This window comes from Pseudorca crassidens, chromosome 10 (genome assembly GCF_039906515.1).
Source record: "Pseudorca crassidens isolate mPseCra1 chromosome 10, mPseCra1.hap1, whole genome shotgun sequence".
NCBI lineage: Eukaryota > Metazoa > Chordata > Mammalia > Artiodactyla > Delphinidae > Pseudorca > Pseudorca crassidens.
This window is the reverse complement of record NC_090305.1, coordinates 79,712,656-79,731,152: the sequence shown is the minus strand read 5'-3', so window position 1 is coordinate 79,731,152 and position 18,497 is coordinate 79,712,656. Positions and strand designations below refer to the sequence as shown.

At 41.9% G+C, this 18,497-nt stretch overlaps 1 protein-coding gene across 6 annotated transcripts in view; it reads right to left on the bottom strand.

Annotated features, from left to right (window-relative positions):
• The window catches only part of PTPRG (protein tyrosine phosphatase receptor type G), a 725,670-nt gene that overhangs the window by 357,429 nt on the left and 349,744 nt on the right, over positions 1-18,497 (bottom strand). Inside the window, exon 1 of one of the 6 annotated variants that reach the window (XM_067755036.1) lies at positions 17,582-17,709. The exons of the other annotated variants lie outside the window; for them this stretch is intronic. The gene's annotated coding sequence lies outside the window, so the exon portion shown is untranslated. Of the gene's footprint in view, positions 1-17,581; positions 17,710-18,497 lie in introns of those variants that run through there. 6 annotated transcript variants of the gene reach the window in all.

The following is an 18,497-nucleotide window of genomic DNA, read 5'->3' as shown; positions in this document are numbered from 1 at the left end:
ATAAATAATAACCCTTGTCAACTTTATTAATTTAGCAACATTACTTGAATAAAGAAAATAAATGTATGTTTACACCATGTGGTCAGAGTTCCCCAGAGAAATCTTCAGATGAATCCTTTGTGGTTCAGGTCAGTTCCCACAATCTCCCAGATGTGCCTCGATTTAAAGGTTTCCTTTCAAAGACTTTCTGTGTCAGCTGGATCAAATGTTTCACCAGATGTTTGTGAAAGTATACAAGAGTTCCCACTAGGACGATTCTGGTACTTTGTTTACCATTTGCCGACCAAGACAGTACACCTTGAAACATGTACTGACACTCTGTTTAATGGTCACAAACTCAGCTCTGCCCCTTCACTATCCACTGCAGGGACGTTTCACAGAACAGCCAGGTGAAGAAAAGAAGAAAGAGAAACACACCCATTCTGTGGAGATCTTTATGACACACACTGTGGCTTAAATATAATTACTTTCTTGGGACTTCCCTGGCGGTTCAGTGGTTAAGACTTCGTCTTCCAATGCAGGGGGTACGGGTTCAATCCCTCGTCGGGGAGCTAAGATCCCACATGCCTTGGGGCCAAAAAAAAACTAAAACATAAAAAAACCCAGAAGCCATACTGTAACAAATTCAATAAAGACTGAAAAAATGGTCCGCATCAAAAAAAGTCTTAAAAATATACTTTCTTTCTCAGCAGACCCACTTCGGTCTGTAGGGCAGAACCCAGGGAGCACTTTACAAAATACCTTTAACACCATGGGGATTTCAGTAAGGGGTCGGGGGGAAGCCAGTTGGCCATCTTGTCTGGGTCCCAAAAGGCATTCATTCAGTAGCTAAAATCATACAGATAAATGCTAGACCGTGCAAGTAAAAAAAAAAATTTAAACCAGATCCAATCTATCACTGTAGTACATTTCACATGAAAAGGGTATAAATTGAAAAACAATTTTTTCAAGATTATACTTCAGCAACATAGAGCCTGACAACTATCCCAGCCATTTCCTGATGAATTCAAAGGGCTGGAAATCACAGACAATTGATTATCATGTGTCTGACCCTCTGGAAGAGGGAGAGTCAGTCTATGAAAAAGTCTTAGAGTTCTTCAAACTGAGAGCGACTTAAATTCACCTAATCTAGTCTCCAGACTTCCACTGCAGCCAGGCGACTGTGAGCTCTGAGAACTGGGTTACAGGAAAAGATGATGATGGCTGAAGCACTGTGTCCATGTACCATATAATTCCACCCACACACCAGGAGAAATCACCTCTGCCACTCCGAATCACAGGGGGTCATCAGTTGAAAGATGCATCCCAATTACGGGGTCACTAATACATGAAAACTGCGAATCACGAAACTCAGTAGCTGTCATGCAGAGGTGTTTCTATTCCCCAGGGGACATTTGGACAATGTCTGGAGAGATTTGATTGTCACAACTGGGAGGTGATACTACTGGCATCTAGTGGGTAGAGGCCAAGGATGCTGTTAAATATCCTACGAAGCACAGGACAGAAGCTACGAAATGCCAGTAATGCTAAGGTGAAACCCTCCTATTACTGATGGAATATGGTATTTTGTTTGCTGCTGTATTCGGGCATATAGCAGTTGGTCAATATGTATTAAATGTGAACAAACAGAACTATAATGAGATAACCGCAGATTTGAGACTGCCAGCGAAACTCTTGCTTCTTGGTTTTCTCTATTCTCCACATCTGGGATTGGTGATAATCTCTACCCCAGGAGCTAAACATCAGCTCCCCAATCCCCTGAGAGCACAAGTCTTCTCCTCTCATTCATGCTTTGTTTAAAAGGACCCACACTAAGGGACTGGTATGAAAAACTTGCAAGTAGCCCATCAAGAGAATGAAGTATTTTAGGGCATGATGATGATGGTGGCAAATCAATGACATGATGAAAATATCTTTTATTAAGAATTTATTAATTGCTCTGTGTTCTTCAGTATTGCCTCCTAACCCTACAAGGGATGGACTATTATATGTTTTTATTAGCATTTATATATCAGCATTTTCAGAAAGCAGGCTCAGAACAATGAAATCATATACCCAAATCCTGAACTAGGATATGGTTACTAGGTCAAAACCCCCAAAACTCCATTCCCCAAATTCAATTCTCTTCATACTACAAACAACTGTTTCTAAGGTTATCTGTTTTTCACATGGGGATTTTTCTGCATCTGGTGCCTTTACATCAGGGGGGGAAAAAAAAACTTGAAACAAAAACACAATGACCTATACGCAAATCGCTTGAACTTTGAAATGATCCACTGGCATAGCTGGAATATTCTAGTTGCAAAGTAAAGACAACATTCTGCATCTGGTGAGCAGATCTGCTCTCAGCCACATGACAAAAATCTGTGTCTAGCAGTCTCCTCATTCCAGTGATGAAGACGGCCCTTCTTCCTACTGGCAAACAATACTCTGGAAGTCTGAAATGTCTACTCGCAGGAGATTTCACTTATCACTTCCCATCATAATTTATGTTTAGGAAGAAAGCTTGCTCTAACTCTTAACAAAAAAGTTGCATTTTCCATACCCTGGGACAGTTTTTTTTTCTTTTTTTAAGATATTTAATGAAGAAGTAATGCTCTCTGGATTATTTTCAACATTTAAATAAAAACTGACATTTCTTTGTTTCAAGATTTGGGATAGAGTTTCTGTGGTGTAGCAGAGATAAAAAAAAAAAATAACCAAGAGCTGCCCAGGTCTGGGGGTAATGCAAAACTCTTCTGATTTAGAGCTGTGTAAATCGAAGCTCATTCACAATCCTCTCTGAGCCTCATTTCTTCATCTCTTAAGAAAACTGAAATAATAATAATCATGATCTACCTTGAAGACTGGTTGGGTGAATTAAATGAGACGTGAATGTACCGGGCACTGTACTTAGCATAAAATAGACAATAAATATTTATTGAGCCTGATCATCGGCAAACTCAAAATGACCTAAGTGGCCATGGAGTAAACTTAAGAGGAGTAAAGAGGGTCATGGGAAATACTGGGTGAAACTGGTCTAAAAGAGATATGAAGAAAACAGGTATTTCACTTCTTAGTTCTGCTACTTGGAAAACAACAGCAATGTGTGGGACAAATTGCCATTAACTTTTGGCCTCTGAGTCAGAAAGCAGCAGAGATGGGTGGGGACCACAGCTAAAGTGAGAGTGCACATCCAGGTAAAGGGAACGGTACCAACCTGGCTCTTGGTAATTTTTGTCATGATGCAAAGTGTTCTGATTATTTCAGAAAATAAAATCAAACCTATGTTTTTACATGTTGGATAGCACATCAAATATTTATTTGAAAACAAAGTGTAGAGAATTCCCTGGCGGTCCAGTGGTTAGGACTCTGCACTTTCACTGCCTAGGGTGTGGGTTCAATCCCTGGTCGGGGAACTAAGATCCCGTGAGCCACGCAGTGCAGCCAAAAAACAAAAACAAAGTGGAAACCAAAAGAGTATGAGGCAAACTAAAAACCATATACAGCAAAGATGGGCAATTTAAAGTCTTCTAAATGGCAAAAAAGGGGGAGGGTTGTTACTGGCTAAATTTAAGTGGTCAATTCTGCAAAAAGTCATATTTTATGGCATCCCCAAATCACTAGCCTCTTGACTAATCATTTGACCCCATGAGAAAACCCCTTGCAGAGAATCCTAATAATGAGAGTCATGTGTTTCAGAAACTGGGCTAAGCCTTTTATATGAATGAAGCATGTTAGGGGATCACAGGACAATGGTTCCTACAGGAGTCATAACTGGTTGTCATCTTTGATCCACACAACAAGTTTGTGAGATAGGATTTCTTTCCCCATGTAATACATGAAGGATGTACAGTGCTGTCAATTAACTTGCTCAAGAAGAACCAATGGCTGGCGCTAGGAAAAGGATGCCAATCTGTCCAACCTCAAGTGCAGAAATGCTTCCACTGAACCACATACGTTTGACCACCATATACGGCGATTAGCATCTACTGAATCCATAGGACTCAGTTAAAAAAAAAAAACAACAACAAAAAACTTGGGTCTGTTCCTGAGAAAAATGTATAATCCTACCTACACAATAAAACTGGAAGTAGTCACAAGACACATATGAGCAAATGCCACACCAGATACAGAAACAATTAGGGCAGAAACCAGCAACTGTTGAGGATGAAATAAAATCTCAGAACTGCTTTCAAAGTATTCTCAAAGTTTTATAATGAGAGGTTCTGAAGTCCAGCGTTGCTGAAATTTCATTCATTCGTGTGTGACCTTTGCACCTGGTGCCGTAACAACCTATTACCTGAATGATTACTTCCTCAGTATTTTCCTATAAAGCGACCTGTGTTCTTTTAAAGCTAAAGGGGGTGCAGAGGAATTAAGTAACACAACCACATCAAAAACAAGTTAGTGATGAAGACAAGACTTGGACCCAGTCCAGACTGCCTTCATTCAATTCGAAAGGTCTCTGGCATTTTCCTTTGTTCTAGCTCCGCGTCTAGCATGGGTGGACACCCACCAAATGCATTATGGTCAGGGGGCAGCACATGGAACAAAAACTCCACCTCTTCATGAAACGGCAAGCTACAGCTTGCTATGTAGCGTTCCAAAATAGACAATGATTATTTCTTAAATAATAAAAGTCAGTATTATTTAGACCCTTGTCTTAAAGCAGGAAAACAGAGTTAAACAAACCTCTCAAGCCATGTCATGTACTATTAATAAAGACTAGAAGACCGTGATTTCAGAAATAGAATATGGATTACTTTCTAAAAAATGAGGTGTCTTACTTCTTCTACAGGCCAACACCTCAAAAATCTTATAAAGTCTTAGGCAATTTCTCTGTATTTGCCTGGCATTTTGCTCTAAGGATAGATTAAGCAGTATATCTTCACATTGCAATTTCATTAAGCATTGGCTTTTTCTTTGGGTTCAATTACTTATGACTTTTTTATGAGCTCTGCACATATTTACTCAATTGTGCTATGTAAGCATCCTCTTTTAAAACTTGTTGGAGGGAAGGAGCTTGTCTGAGGTCTGCTTGGAGCCACCTGAAGTCAGCTTATTCCACTGAGCTTCACACTCCTAGTGTGAGTAACTACAAGGTGCTTTGCACCAGAAAACAATGTTTTATTTTTTAAAAGTGTCCTTAATTTGTGCAAAAAATGCTCCGAACCCACTGCTGGTGTGACACCCAGCTTGGTCTAATCTGTACAGCATTCAAACAACCGTCAAAATGGTGAGTGTGGACTGGCAGCTGTACCAACTTCTGGTTTCCCACTAGCCTCAGTAATTTCCACATGGGATAATCGAAATGACACACTTACACTGAACTTCAGCGGGCCATTTCAAGTAATTACTATCGATGTCTGAATCTCCTTTCCATTCACAGAAACACAATGGGAATTCAAAGCCACTTATAAAACTTCTCATGCCCAAAGCATCTGGACACCAACAACACCTAGATACTGAATGATGAAAATGTTGACCAATGCTAACACCTCTTCTCATTCCAGAAGATCTATCTGTTCATTTCTTCTAGAAAAATAGACCAGGATAATAAAAAGTATTGTTTTCCATTTTAAACTCAGTTTTATACCAAATAAAAAGCAAGAGCCAATATTTCAACTGACCACACCCTAAATGAAGAACTGGCAACAGCTTTCATTAGCCAGCACTTCCGAAAGGTTATTAGGAAAATATAACCAATATAAGCGGAGCACTTACACATTTCTAACACGATGATTTTCATCACAGAGTGCCGTATGCTAAATCAATTTCCCTTCTCTACTGGCGTTTAGCAATTCCTCAAGAATACCTAAAACAGAACTTGATTCATAATAAATTTCAATTTACATAAAACTCCAGGGAAATAGATGAGGCATACCCAAAGTCCTTTTCCCACTCAGAAAGTCTCTAATTTGCAGGACTATGTAAATACTTTCTTAAAACCCATTTTCAAAGTTTATGACCATACAAAGAAGTTTATACACCCAGACCATGTGGTTATCCAAGCAAATCTGGAGAAAATTTTAAAAGTTAAAAAAAAAAAAAAAGTAAATAAAAGAAAGAGAAAATATGTCCAAGAAAAAAAAAATATATATATATATAACCTTTATTAAAATCAGCCATTTATATTTGGCTAACCACAGAGAAAAGAAATCTAGATTAAAAGGAAGAATATTTTTAAAACCTTTTCTAAGATAAGATAACTTCAAATGTAATCTTAGAACAGTGGGAAATCTTAATTCCACACAGAAGGAAAAGGTAGTATTATAGTTTTAAATTCCAATAAAAGCACTGATGGCAAAAGTCTATTCTAAGATAATTCACAGAAGAAAACCAAAAAAACAAAAACAAAAAACCAAGATCAAGTGCAGGATTGTTTTTCCTTTTCATTTACAGCCTAAAAGCTTCTTGGCAGCACCAGTAATCTATCAGAAAGGGTGAAAAATTGTACTTAATAGATGATTTTAAGACTTTACTCAAAAGATGTTAATAAATATCCCGGAGCTGGGACTTGGAAGTGGCACCCACAGTTCGATGAGCACAACGTTCTCTGTTTGCCGTTACCTGTTATAAATCTAAAAAGGCGATCACTCCGACTGCATGTTTCTTGCCTCTAAAATAAGCAAGAAGCTGTGAAAATTTTTCCAAGTTTTCAAGTTTCAAAGAAGTGAACAGAGAACTCATAAAGAGAGATGTTTTTTCAGTTGCTTTCATCAAAGGCACGTTGGGTTCACATTTTTAAGCATTTGTTTTGAATAATGGAACTATGATCAGTTTTAAATCCTCAGTAAAAAGAAGGGTATTTCATTTTTTAATATTTACTTATTATCTATCTACCTATTTATTTTTGGCCGTGTTGGGTCTTTGTTGCTGCGTGCGAGCTTTCTCTAGTTGTGGCGAGCGGGGGCTACTCTTCGTTGCAGTGCATGGCCTTCTCATTGTGGTGGCTTCTCTTGTTGCCAAGCACGGGCTCCAGGTACGCAGGCTTCGGTACTTGTGGCTCGAGGGCTCTAGAGCACAGGCTCAGTAGTTGTGGCTCACGGGCTTAACTGCTCCGCGGCATGTGGGATCTTGCCAGACCAGGGCTCAATCCCGCGTCTCCTGCATTGGCAGGCGACAATCCTCAACCACTGTGCCACCAGGGAAGTTCCAGAAGGGTATTTCAAATGGCTTCTAAGACTCTGGACCTGATAACCAGTATCTAAGGATGGTCCAGCTCGGTGTCTGGGTTTAGTTGACAAAGACTGCAGTTTATAATGTCCATAGTGGGAGAAGGCAGCGAGCCTTGCAGGAGCGTCCTCAGGATTCAAAAAGACAGTTTGCAACAGTGGTGAGACCAGGGTCAAAGTGAAACGCATGGTAATTCTTCCCTAAGAGAAACTGGCAGGGAAGGCAAATCTGGTGCGCCATATTCAATCCCTCCACTTGCTGACTTTCAAAAATGCGGTCACTTTCAGAGACTAGATGTCCTCCCAGTTTTGCATCTTTCAAGGAAAGACATTTGCAGCTAAAATACTGAGTGATTTCTTTCGATTCTGTATCTCATCTAAGGGACAGGGGGCAACAATGCACTGTCTTTAGAGAAGAAGTTTGCTCTTTCAGTTCAGAACATGCTGAGGGATGCTTTTTCTAAAAACTAAGGCTCAGTCTGCCTGGGCACTTGATTTGCAAGATACTGGTGAGGCTTGCAAGGAAGAATTTCTTAAGCATACCTCACTTTTCTGAACTTCCTCAAGGATCAAGTTTTGCTTCTAAACCAAATACACCATGTCTTTCTGGCTTTCTTAAGGGGCTGTTCTGCAGCTGTTTTTTTATAAAGTAAAACCACAGAAGGTCTTCCCCTCCCACCATCGCTTCTGGTAATTCTCTTCACGTGTCAGCTGTGAATGACACACATTTCCACATTCAGAATTCAGGTCTCTGAGAGATAACCCAGAGCCGTCACAGTGTTAGAAAAACTCAAATGCGATTACCCTTATTTTGCAAAAACATGTTAAGGAAAAGCAAAGAGACGTGATCTGAGCGATGTAGCTGCCAAGGAAATCAGGCCTTCTCAACACACAGCTCTCCAGTCTGGTCCTCCTTTGTATCTCCAGCAGATCGGGCTCAGTTCTGTTTTGACTGCTGGGCACATGTGTGTACGTGCTCGTGTATGCTCGTCGGGGAGGAGGGAGGGTTGCTGGGACTATTTTCTGGCTTTCATTTACCATTTATTAAATGCACACTCAACTACGATGACAGCCATGGGTTGCCCGGGTAAAAGCGGAGCTCCAAAGCCACAAGTGAATGCAGTGGAGCTTAATGATCGCTCAAAAGCATGAGGTCTGGAATCAGACCTCCAGGTACTGAATCTCATCTCTGAAAAGGAAAACTGGGCCGGTTAACTGCCTTGCTTAGCCTCGGTTTTCCTGAAGAGGATGGAAATGCTACCTTCTCCATTAGGAGTGTATTAAATATTCTAAGTGAAACGCTTAGAACAATGTCCAGGTCATACCAAGGGTCAGGTGGGGGTGACAAACAGTAACATAAACTTAAGGTTTACGTACTTAATATAAACAGCACCTCGGTAGAACTGAGACATTCTGCAAATATGCAGAAATTGTAAGATTAAAAAAATGAGGGCATCCCTGGTGGCGCAGTGGTTGAGAGTCCACCTGCCGATGCAGGGGACACGGGTTTGTGACCCGGACTGGGAAGATCCCACATGACGCGGAGCGGCTGGGCCCGTGAGCCATGGCCGCTGAGCCTGCGCGTCCGGAGCCTGTGCTCTGCAACGGGAGAGGCCCGCTTACCACAAAAAAAATAAAATAAAAAATAAAATAAATAAATAAAAATAAATAAATGAAAAGGTGTGAGCATCTAAGAATGAGGTTACGAAAAAGGAAATGAAATCAGCAGCAAAACCCCTACACTAGCGCTATTACACTAAGAGCGACACAAAATGCACCACCGACCCCGCAACTCTTTATGCCTAGACTCTCTTAAAGGGTACTTCTTCCAGCTTATAGAGAAGGGCCAGGAAAGTTCATTCCTTCCATGTGCGACGAAGTTTATGTAATGCGTATTTCGGGCAGGGCCGCGTGTGTGGGCGGGTATGTCTGCACGTGCCTATCTTTGCCACCCTGAGCCACACGGAAAGAAGCGGCAGTCAAGAGTTTGGAGAAGACAGGGTGTCCATCAAAAGCACATGAAGCAGACTGCCTTCTGTCCATCTGTTACTTGCAAAACTGAGAAGCTGTGCTCCATTCTGTAGATCACACTTTGAAATGAGAAATGAGCAAAACTGGAATGTGCTCGGAGGTGAGAGACAAGGATGGAGGAAGGACCTCATGAAATGTTTATGAAAATGTACAACAGTTAAAAGAAATGTGGGTGCTGAGCCTGGGGCCGGGGTGGGCAAGCTGCACTTGGCAGTTGTCTTCAAACCAAGTAAAGACACATACGTGGGATGGGGGATGGAGTCATTCTATAAAACCCTGGAATAGAAAGAGCGATGCAAAGGAGATGGAAGAGATTTGTGTGGAACTCCACACTCCGGAGGTTCCAGAGAGGAGATGGGCTCTGGGCTCCACATTATTCATTCATTCAAGCAGTACATGCGGGTGACGTGCCAGCGATCACGGCACTCAACAGGATAAACAGGCTCCTCATGGTGAGAAGATTACAGACCAAGTCAACTCAATTGAAAGAAGGAACAGATCCCCTAAGTTTTATCTGGGCAAACGTCCACCCAAGCTCATAACTACATTTCCCAGCTTCCCATGCAGCTAGGTAGGCACATGCGAGTAAATTCTGATCAACAGGACAAGTGTGAAAGCAGCATGTACAGCTCAGAGTACTTGCTCGTAAAGGGAATGGGGACAGACCTTCTATTTCCCCTACACACCTTCCAGCTGGCTGGAGGACAGCAATGATGGCAGGAGCTGGGACCTGAGATCATCAGACATGCTATGGACGGAAGAATGACATGATAGAAGCAGTGGGTCTCTGACACTTTCACCATATCAATACTCAATTGCTTGGGTGTAGACTATTCCAAGAGAATGAAATCCACTACATTGTTTAAGTTACTCTTATTAAGGCTACTGTTACAATAGATAAACAGGAATTCAAATACACATGCCGCAGAGGACACTGTGATTTTGTGAATGGCAGATCAGTATTAGAAAATCCAAGTTTCAGAGCAAATGCAAGAACATAATCCACTTATCAAGTTCAGCATCCCTCTCAAGGGGCATTCAGAATGTTCATCAGAACATGTCATGTCAGTGATTCTGATTCATATATAAATATATATATGTACACACACACACACACACACACACACACACATATATAGAACTTGACGTGACGAGAGCTGTGTTTAAGATTGATACCTTTTTTTTCTCTTTCTCTAACTAGGATATGTAACTTGGATACACTTCCCCCGTCACCGAGACTCAAAACACCCAGTAGAACAAGCTAAATGTTCTCACAAGTGAGGTCATTATAACTGCGTCTTTGAGTCCATAAAATATGCAGGCACGAAAACACAGGTGCAGGAGTGAAAGATGGGACCCCGGCCTGACTCACATGTGGTTCACTTGCAAAGAGGAAATTTGCTTTCCCCGGGCTCGATGGCACAGATATCTAATGGGGGTGATTTTCTACAGTGGAGACTATTTTCAAACTAGCTGATCTACTGATTACATGTTTGATATAAATGCCAAAGAAAGAAAACACTGGCATCATTGAGGAGACAAGAGGGAAATCTGTTAGATTATCTTATTACTACTGGTGAGATACAGAGTCTGAAAAACACTCGCAGAAATGGAGAGAAACAAAAGAGCTGCAGAAGATGGGTGACAGTCACCACCCAGCCAATGTGAATCATACCTTGATGGTCTCAGATGATTTCTTCCAAAAATTTATTGCTACCAAGTAAAGCAAGGAGTGATGTGGTAGGAAGCAATTAATCGATGAGTGGAAACTATTATCAACAGCCAACATTTCAGTGATCACTTATGCTCACCAGACATTGAAAGCTAAGTGTACTTCGTACATTTCATCCCCTCAACAATCCTGAGCTGCAAACGATTATTATGGCCATTTTACAGATGAGGAAACTAAAGCTTACAATGTATTCACAACATATTTAATGACTGTCTACACAGTACCATGTACAATTTCTAATTGGGAGCAAAAAAGATGAAAAAAAGACAAGGTCTCCGCCTTCACAGGCCAACATTCTACCTGCAGAAAGCACAAACTCGGACCTTAGCAACATTCTGATTGGCCAGCACGTTTTAAAGATTTTGCCATTGTTACTTTTCTAACTTGAAAAGAGCACTCACCCTACCATGTAGACTGTGGCTCCAACATTTCCCCCATCTTGTATCTCTGCTGTTTGACATATTTATCATCCCTGACTGCCTTCCTGCAGATACGTATTTGCTTTTGAGACCCCAATCATAGAATTGCGGCAGAGGCTCTACTCAGAGTTTTGCTTGTCTGACCAGAAATCCTTAGCCACATGGGTTTCCTAATTGGCAGTCCCCTCTCCAGACGGTCAGCATGACCATTCTGTATGTTAGCTTCTTTAGCTTAAAGTAAAGCAGCAAGTGGGGGATTCATTCTAGCTCTGATCTTGGTCAAGATAAGCCTTCCTCCTGGTTCTGAGGGACTGTCAGCCTCTCAAGAGATACTGAGACAAGGAAGAGCACATGGCACGATACCTCTGGAAATCTGCAAGGGAAAGCCAATAAAGATCAAAGAAATGGCGAGACAAGTCAACTGTTTCTGGCCACGTACCAAAATTGTGATGGTGGTGATGGTTGTTTTAAGGTTTGGGGTCAAAGAATATGGGTTCAAATCCTACCTCTTTCTCTTCCTGTACAATTGTGGCAAGTTTCATGACCTCTCTGTGCCGCCATTCTCTCAGTTGTAAAATGAGAATCTAACACAGCACAGTGTGGAAGATTAGCTGTGCTAAAGGCAAATGGACCATGAGAACAGTGCCTTGTACATGGTCAGAACTCAGCAAGTGATGGGATTAGATGTTTGTATATTTGACCCTTTTAAAGGCTAGTGCCAAAGGCACTTGGGCAGCTCATGCTGGGAAGCTCACAATACATTTAAGTATTCATATTTTCCTATATCTTCCTCCTAGCTAAGATGCCCGAGGCTGCCAGAAATAATCACACTATTTGTGATCCTATGTTTATGCAACAGAAACGAAATGGAATTTTATGGTCGGTTGTGTTCAACACCGATGCCCACACTGGGATAAATCCATGCAGTGCTGTGTAACAAGAATTTATGCAATATCCAATCTAAACATGCAGCTCCCAGGCCAGCAAAGGCTTACCAAACTATCAGCTTAAAAAAGGAGCAAGCCAGCTGCACATCTGTAGACCTCATCTTATATGCACTTAGCAGTAGCTATTTAATTGACCTGAAGAGTAAATCTGATCTTATTCATTTAAAAAAAGGAAACAGATTTTTTTCCGGAGAAACGGTTTTCACAGAAAATATGTTTCAAATAGCAAAAAAATAAGTGAAAAACTGAAAATACAAATGAAGAAGAATTGCCATATTTAGGATAAAATGTATGTTGCCAGCTGATAAAGGAAGGCAACAGAGAAGAGCCATGACTCAAGAATGAAAAAATATTAGGCCCAGAGGATGCTAAGAACAGGAACACCATGAGCTGGTTATGGTATTCATGAAGCAACCTACAAGGACTAAACACTGAAAAGAGTTAACATGATCATCGCTCGTGAACAATCTCCCAGCATTGTTTTCGGTTTTGGTTTTGGTTTCTGGTGGGGGGGATATTCCTTTTTTTAAGATGCCACAAAGGACACAGCATTGACTCTATTGCTGGCTTGGCGCTCCTCAAAAATGTAATCAAGGTGGACCATGAACTTAAATACTGCACTCCCTGGGCCAAGGGAAACGAGGATGCAGCCTGGTCAGAGGTGGCTGGGAAGGCAGCTGGAAGAAGAAGGAGGACCTGTGCTTTGAGCAATAACCCAGTGGGGGCCAGGCACACACACGGCCTTTCCAAGAGATCTAGTGAGCTGAGCTTAACTACGGAGGTAGCATGGAGGATACAGTGGGCTGAACGTCACAAGGAAGAAATCTAGTGACTGTGGACGTGCCATCGCCTCCCAGTATAAAGTGGAGTGAAACAGCAATTTGTCTGTGCTGAACAATATTCTATTTATCAAATACTGTCAAGCAGGAATCCAGAGAAGTGGATGTCTACTCCTTTAAATATTAAAGTCATTATGAGCTAAATAATTTAGGGTAATATATTCATCCATCCAACAAATATTTACTGAGTGCTCACTCCATGGGGTGGGTGGGAGTAGAGCACGGGGGGAGGGAGGGGTGGGTAGAGACAAGTTCTCTCCTTCAAAGAATTTACACTCCTGAGGCAGAACTGTAAAAAATAATTCTAAAGCAACTAACAAGCCAGCAAGATAACTTGGAGGCAGCTACAACAAGGAAGGAAGCTTTAAGGAGTGATGCTGAGGGTGAGAAGAAACTCAACATGGCGAGAGCCAGGAGCAGAGCCTTCCAGGCACGGGGAGCAGATGAGAAGCCTGCAACGTGAAGCAGTGGAAAGGTAGCTGAAGCACAAAGAAGACGACACAGGGCAATGGGAGACCAATCAGGGGGCCTGGCAGGAGCCAGATGGTAAGACTCACTGGGTACCCAGAAGCCTTGGGCCCTTTCCCAGCAATGCCTGAAGACTGCACTGCCTTCTCTTACAGGTCCCCTTTGCCATGGTTCAACAGCACTATTGCCCGTATTACTTTTTAACTATTAATTTAATTTGAAACACCCAGAGATGATGCACAACTCCACACACACACACACACACAAAACACAGGCTCCTGTCCATTCAGAGTTTTGAGGTCTTTTGTTTTTCAAATACCCTTCAGTATTCTTCTTCCATTCCTGCTTAGAATTCGTCTCTAACCATTTGATGAAGAAAACAGTTGTCGGTAGCAAGTCAAAAATAAGAGGTAACTTGTAACATCCAGTCCAACACCCCAACGTGAACTGCGGTGATCATCCTTGGGCTGTTAGCTCTTCATGACACTCCTGAGAAGAGAGAGGGAGAGGGAGAAAAACAGAGACAGACAGACAGAGAGAGAGAGAGAGAGAGAGACAGAGCCACAACTCTGATCTTCAGAAAATCACCAACGTTCTTACAGATGAAATTTGTTGGAACTAATTCTCCGGTGTCCCGGGTCAAAATTTCTTTCAAAGTCACCCTTGAAAGTTAGAAGCCACACAAAATACAAAACTAGTCTATATAAATACAAATCTTCTACATGTAAATCTACCTAAAAACACACACATCTGACACAGCCAAGATGGCTGTCACCATCACATTTTGTATGCTACACTGTAGATGCAGTGTAGGTAGCTCTGTCTTTATCTTTCTCTATAAATACTTACACTGGCAATTGTCAACCCGATCATGGAGAATTAAAAGCAATTTGTAGGCATAAAAAAAACCACACCACACTGTCTGTTATTCTATCATCAAATGTGTCAATATCTAAGTACGCGGAGCAAGAAAGGGCATTACTAATAAATTTAATTAAAACCTGGTATTTCATTACTGATAATTCAATGCCTTTTGTTTAGTAGAAATTGGTATACGTGAATCTGTTTTCATATGATTCACACTGAAAGAAAATAAAACTCAGGAAGCTCAAATTGTACATATGAAAACTTCAACGCTGTTGAAGGTCAAAAGGATGTCACTTTGCAAAGAACCCACCCACAGCTCTTTCTACTCAGACACTGCAGCCTAAGGTCCAGAGAAGCCAAGACGCCGGCACTGAGTCTGCAGCGTGACGCTCACATGATGCCTGAACAACAACCTGTGCTTCATTTTTCAAATGCATTTCTGTTCATCTCAGGTCACAGCTGAAATGAGCTGAACAATTTAATTCATCACCTTTTGGGCAGGGATCCACACAGAAAAGCCCACATCCAGAGGACAATTTGACTCAATCAATGGGCTTTTCTCAAAGGAAGCTCACAATGAAAAGCACATGGAACCAGAAGGGGCCATTCATTTCACAATGCATTGTTGAGTTCCAGTCTAGGAAAGGAACCTTAGGACTAAATATGGGATCCTTGGAAAATCACTGAATTAAAAGAGAATACGGCAAAAGAAATCTTGTAAAGTCCATCTTGTAAGGCAATGTCATTTTTTAAAACAGAAACATCAGGCTTCCAAATAAACTAGAAATTTATAATGTAAGAGAGCACCCCAGTCTTCTTTCCCAAAGAGAGAACAAGTTCTAGGAAACAATTGGGCTCAGAAGCCTCACACTTGTTATTTTAAAAAACAATGCTTTTTGCCTGTGATAAATGGCATTTTGGACATGTTTTTGGTAACGTCTTAAATGTCACGTCAAAGAATGAAAGCTCAGAGGCAGAACATTTGGTTTTGGTTATGACGCTCCAAGGTCTCTGTATAGCAGCACTACTGATACTTTTCGCCCTATTAGCTCACTGACGTGTGTGTGTGGTGGTGGGGGTCATGTCCCGGGCACTGTAGGACCTTTAGCAGCAACCCCAGCCTCTGCCCGCTACATGCAGCATCAACATCTCTCCTTCCCTGTTGTGAAAACCACATTGCCAAATGTCCCCAGTGGGGCAAGGAAGAAACAAAGATCACCTTTAATTGAGAACATTGTACTCCTCCAATCACACTGTTTTATGGTGAAATGACATTTTATTACATTTAAAGACTGTCACAATACAGTTGATACTTTTATAGAAAACATATCAAGTCTGAAAAGAGATCAGACATTTTCAGCCTCCTTTATCTCCAACATCTTTGTAATTTCGAAAATACACCTAAAACTTTTTAAATAGAAGGAAACACTAAAATGAAAAAAAATTAACCCACCAGTGTCTCAGTCTTCTCAGAGTCCTATTATCACAGGGGTATAAAAGCTTTCGTTTTACGGAGACTGCCAAAGAACATCCTATCATTTTAAAGCTCAGAAACTTCGGCAACTTGGTGTAGGAAATGTTGGTTCCACTCCTGAAAGATAAATAAATCCCCTCCTCACGCAGTCTGACAATTGCTATGATTTTTGTAGCATGATTTTGTACGGAATTCTTTCCGTAAATTCATGAATTTAATCTTCCCAATAGAAAGTCAGGGTTAAAAAAAAAATGGGTGGGGAGGCAAGATAACAAGTTTGATTCGGAAAATGTGATTGGGTTTCAGTCTACATTCACTTGGGACGGAAAATCATCTCATCCTGTGCGGTTAACATGCACATGCCATTACCACCTCTGTGTTTCCTGAGCTCTCACGGTGGGGCTGCCTTATTCAGGAGGAGAGACCGGGACGCTGTGTTAGCATACTTCCAAGGTTTCTGGGGCGTGTTCGCAGGGCAAAAGAAGGGGGAAAGAGAGCCATCAGAGGCAACGTGAGCAGCAGGGCGTGGGCAATCAGAGGGAGCCCAAAGGGCCACACACCCCTGCTTTGTCCTCCACTGAGAAGTGAACTGTGCGTCACTTAATCTCTCGCCTTATACTCCTTATAGCAGAAGAAGGATGGCCCGTAATCCGTCACCTGGCTAATTTATCTTCCTCCACAACTGCACGGAAACTCTCCTTCTGAACCAGATGGGTGGCCGACGGAGAAAAAACACCCAAGTTACAGACAGCTTCCTAAAGACACCCCGCCCCGACCGCCAATGCCCCACTCTTTTTGAGTACAAGTGTACTTCGCTTTGAGTGGGGAAAACGTCCAACTTTATCAAACAGTTATGAAATATTTACAGAGGAATCTTATCTCCCGTTTCTATGAAATGGAAACTACCGCCGTTACAAGAGGAAGATAATCTTTTTTATAAACCACAGAAATGACACAACTTTAAAGGAGGCCTCAATTTTATAAAGCAAGAAAATTCTATAGCGAGCTTTTAAACCTAACAGACAAACCACACCAAATACAGCCCCGGGGTTATTTTGCCCCGGTCATGCTTAAAAGGCATCATTTTGCAGACTCAGATGGTTAGCAGCAAACCACAGCGAGTTCCCCGATGAAATCATGCACTTCTCAGAACCCAGCCAGCACGGCCGCATAAATGGGCTAGAGGGCTTCTGGCCGACATTCGTGGCCAAGTTCATCCTGTTTCAACAGTACAGGATACAACCATTCTCAAAACAGCCAAGTGGGGCTTCCCTGGTGGCGCACTGGTTGAGAGTCCGCCTGCCGATGCAGGGGACGCGGGTTCGTGCCCTGGTCCGGGAGGATCCCACATGCCGCATAGTGGCTGGGCCCGTGAGCCATGGCCGCTGAGCCTGCGCCTCCGGAGCCTGTGCTCCGCAACGGGAGAGGCCACAGCAGTGAGAGGCCCGCGTACCACAAAAAAAAAAAAAACACAAATGAACCAGCCAAGTGGGAGACCTGCCCAGCTGGCAAAAGGACAGATTTCAAGAGGCCTCTCCCCACACTGAGCTCACAAAAGCACACCAGCTAATGAAATTCCAAGGGACAGTTGAGAGTTCTGCCTCGGAATGTGGGGCAAGTCTTACAAAGATGACAACTGGCACAGACCTGTTGTCTGGATCCAGAAGACGTATCAGGAGACCAATCGTATTTCCAGTTAGCCAGGCTTTTATTTCCTAGGCAAGCCCTCAGCATTTTGAGCAGAATACAGCTGGACAAAAAATTTTTTCTTCATGCTTTGGAAGCTAATGTGCCTACCGATGGAAAAGATCAAATGAACAGAACAAAAAATAGAAAGAGAATCCTGAAATGGAATTTGGTTGCCTAACTGTGGAGTTTCCTGTAGTCGAAAATAGAATCCAGACACTTGACAGTCACATGCACTCATGCAGTGGCCCGTCACGAATGATGACGAATTATTTTTAAAATAAAAACAAGATATACCATTTCACCTATACGCACTATAATGTGGGTTAAAAACAAAAACAATGTTTACAAATCTTGCTTTATTCTCTCAGACTTTGTTTCTACTTTCGGTCTCATAACACCATGAACACTGCTAGGACTTGCTGGGGAAAAAAGGAATGAGACGGGTCCTCTAAATAATTGTGGTCCACTCTACAAGGACATATATACACTGCCAAATGTAGAATAGATTAACTATTGGGAAGCAGCCACACAGCACAGGGAGATCAGCTAGGTGCTTTGTGACCGCCTAGAGGGGTGGGATAGGGAAGGTGGGGGGGAGATGCAAGAGGGAGGAGATATGGGGATATATGTGTATGTATAGCTGATTCACTTTGTTATAAAGCAGAAACTAACAAACCACTGTAAAGCAATTACACTCCAATAAAGATGTTAAAGAAAAAACTGTGGTCCACTTCAAACACTGAACACCATGAAAAGTACTAAGATTTTAAATGTGAAATAACGTTACAAGCTGGAATTATAATGACATTGCCTAAATGGAAGCTAGGGTGAAGCTACCAACCACTCATTTCCACTCTTTCTCGGTTTAACCATC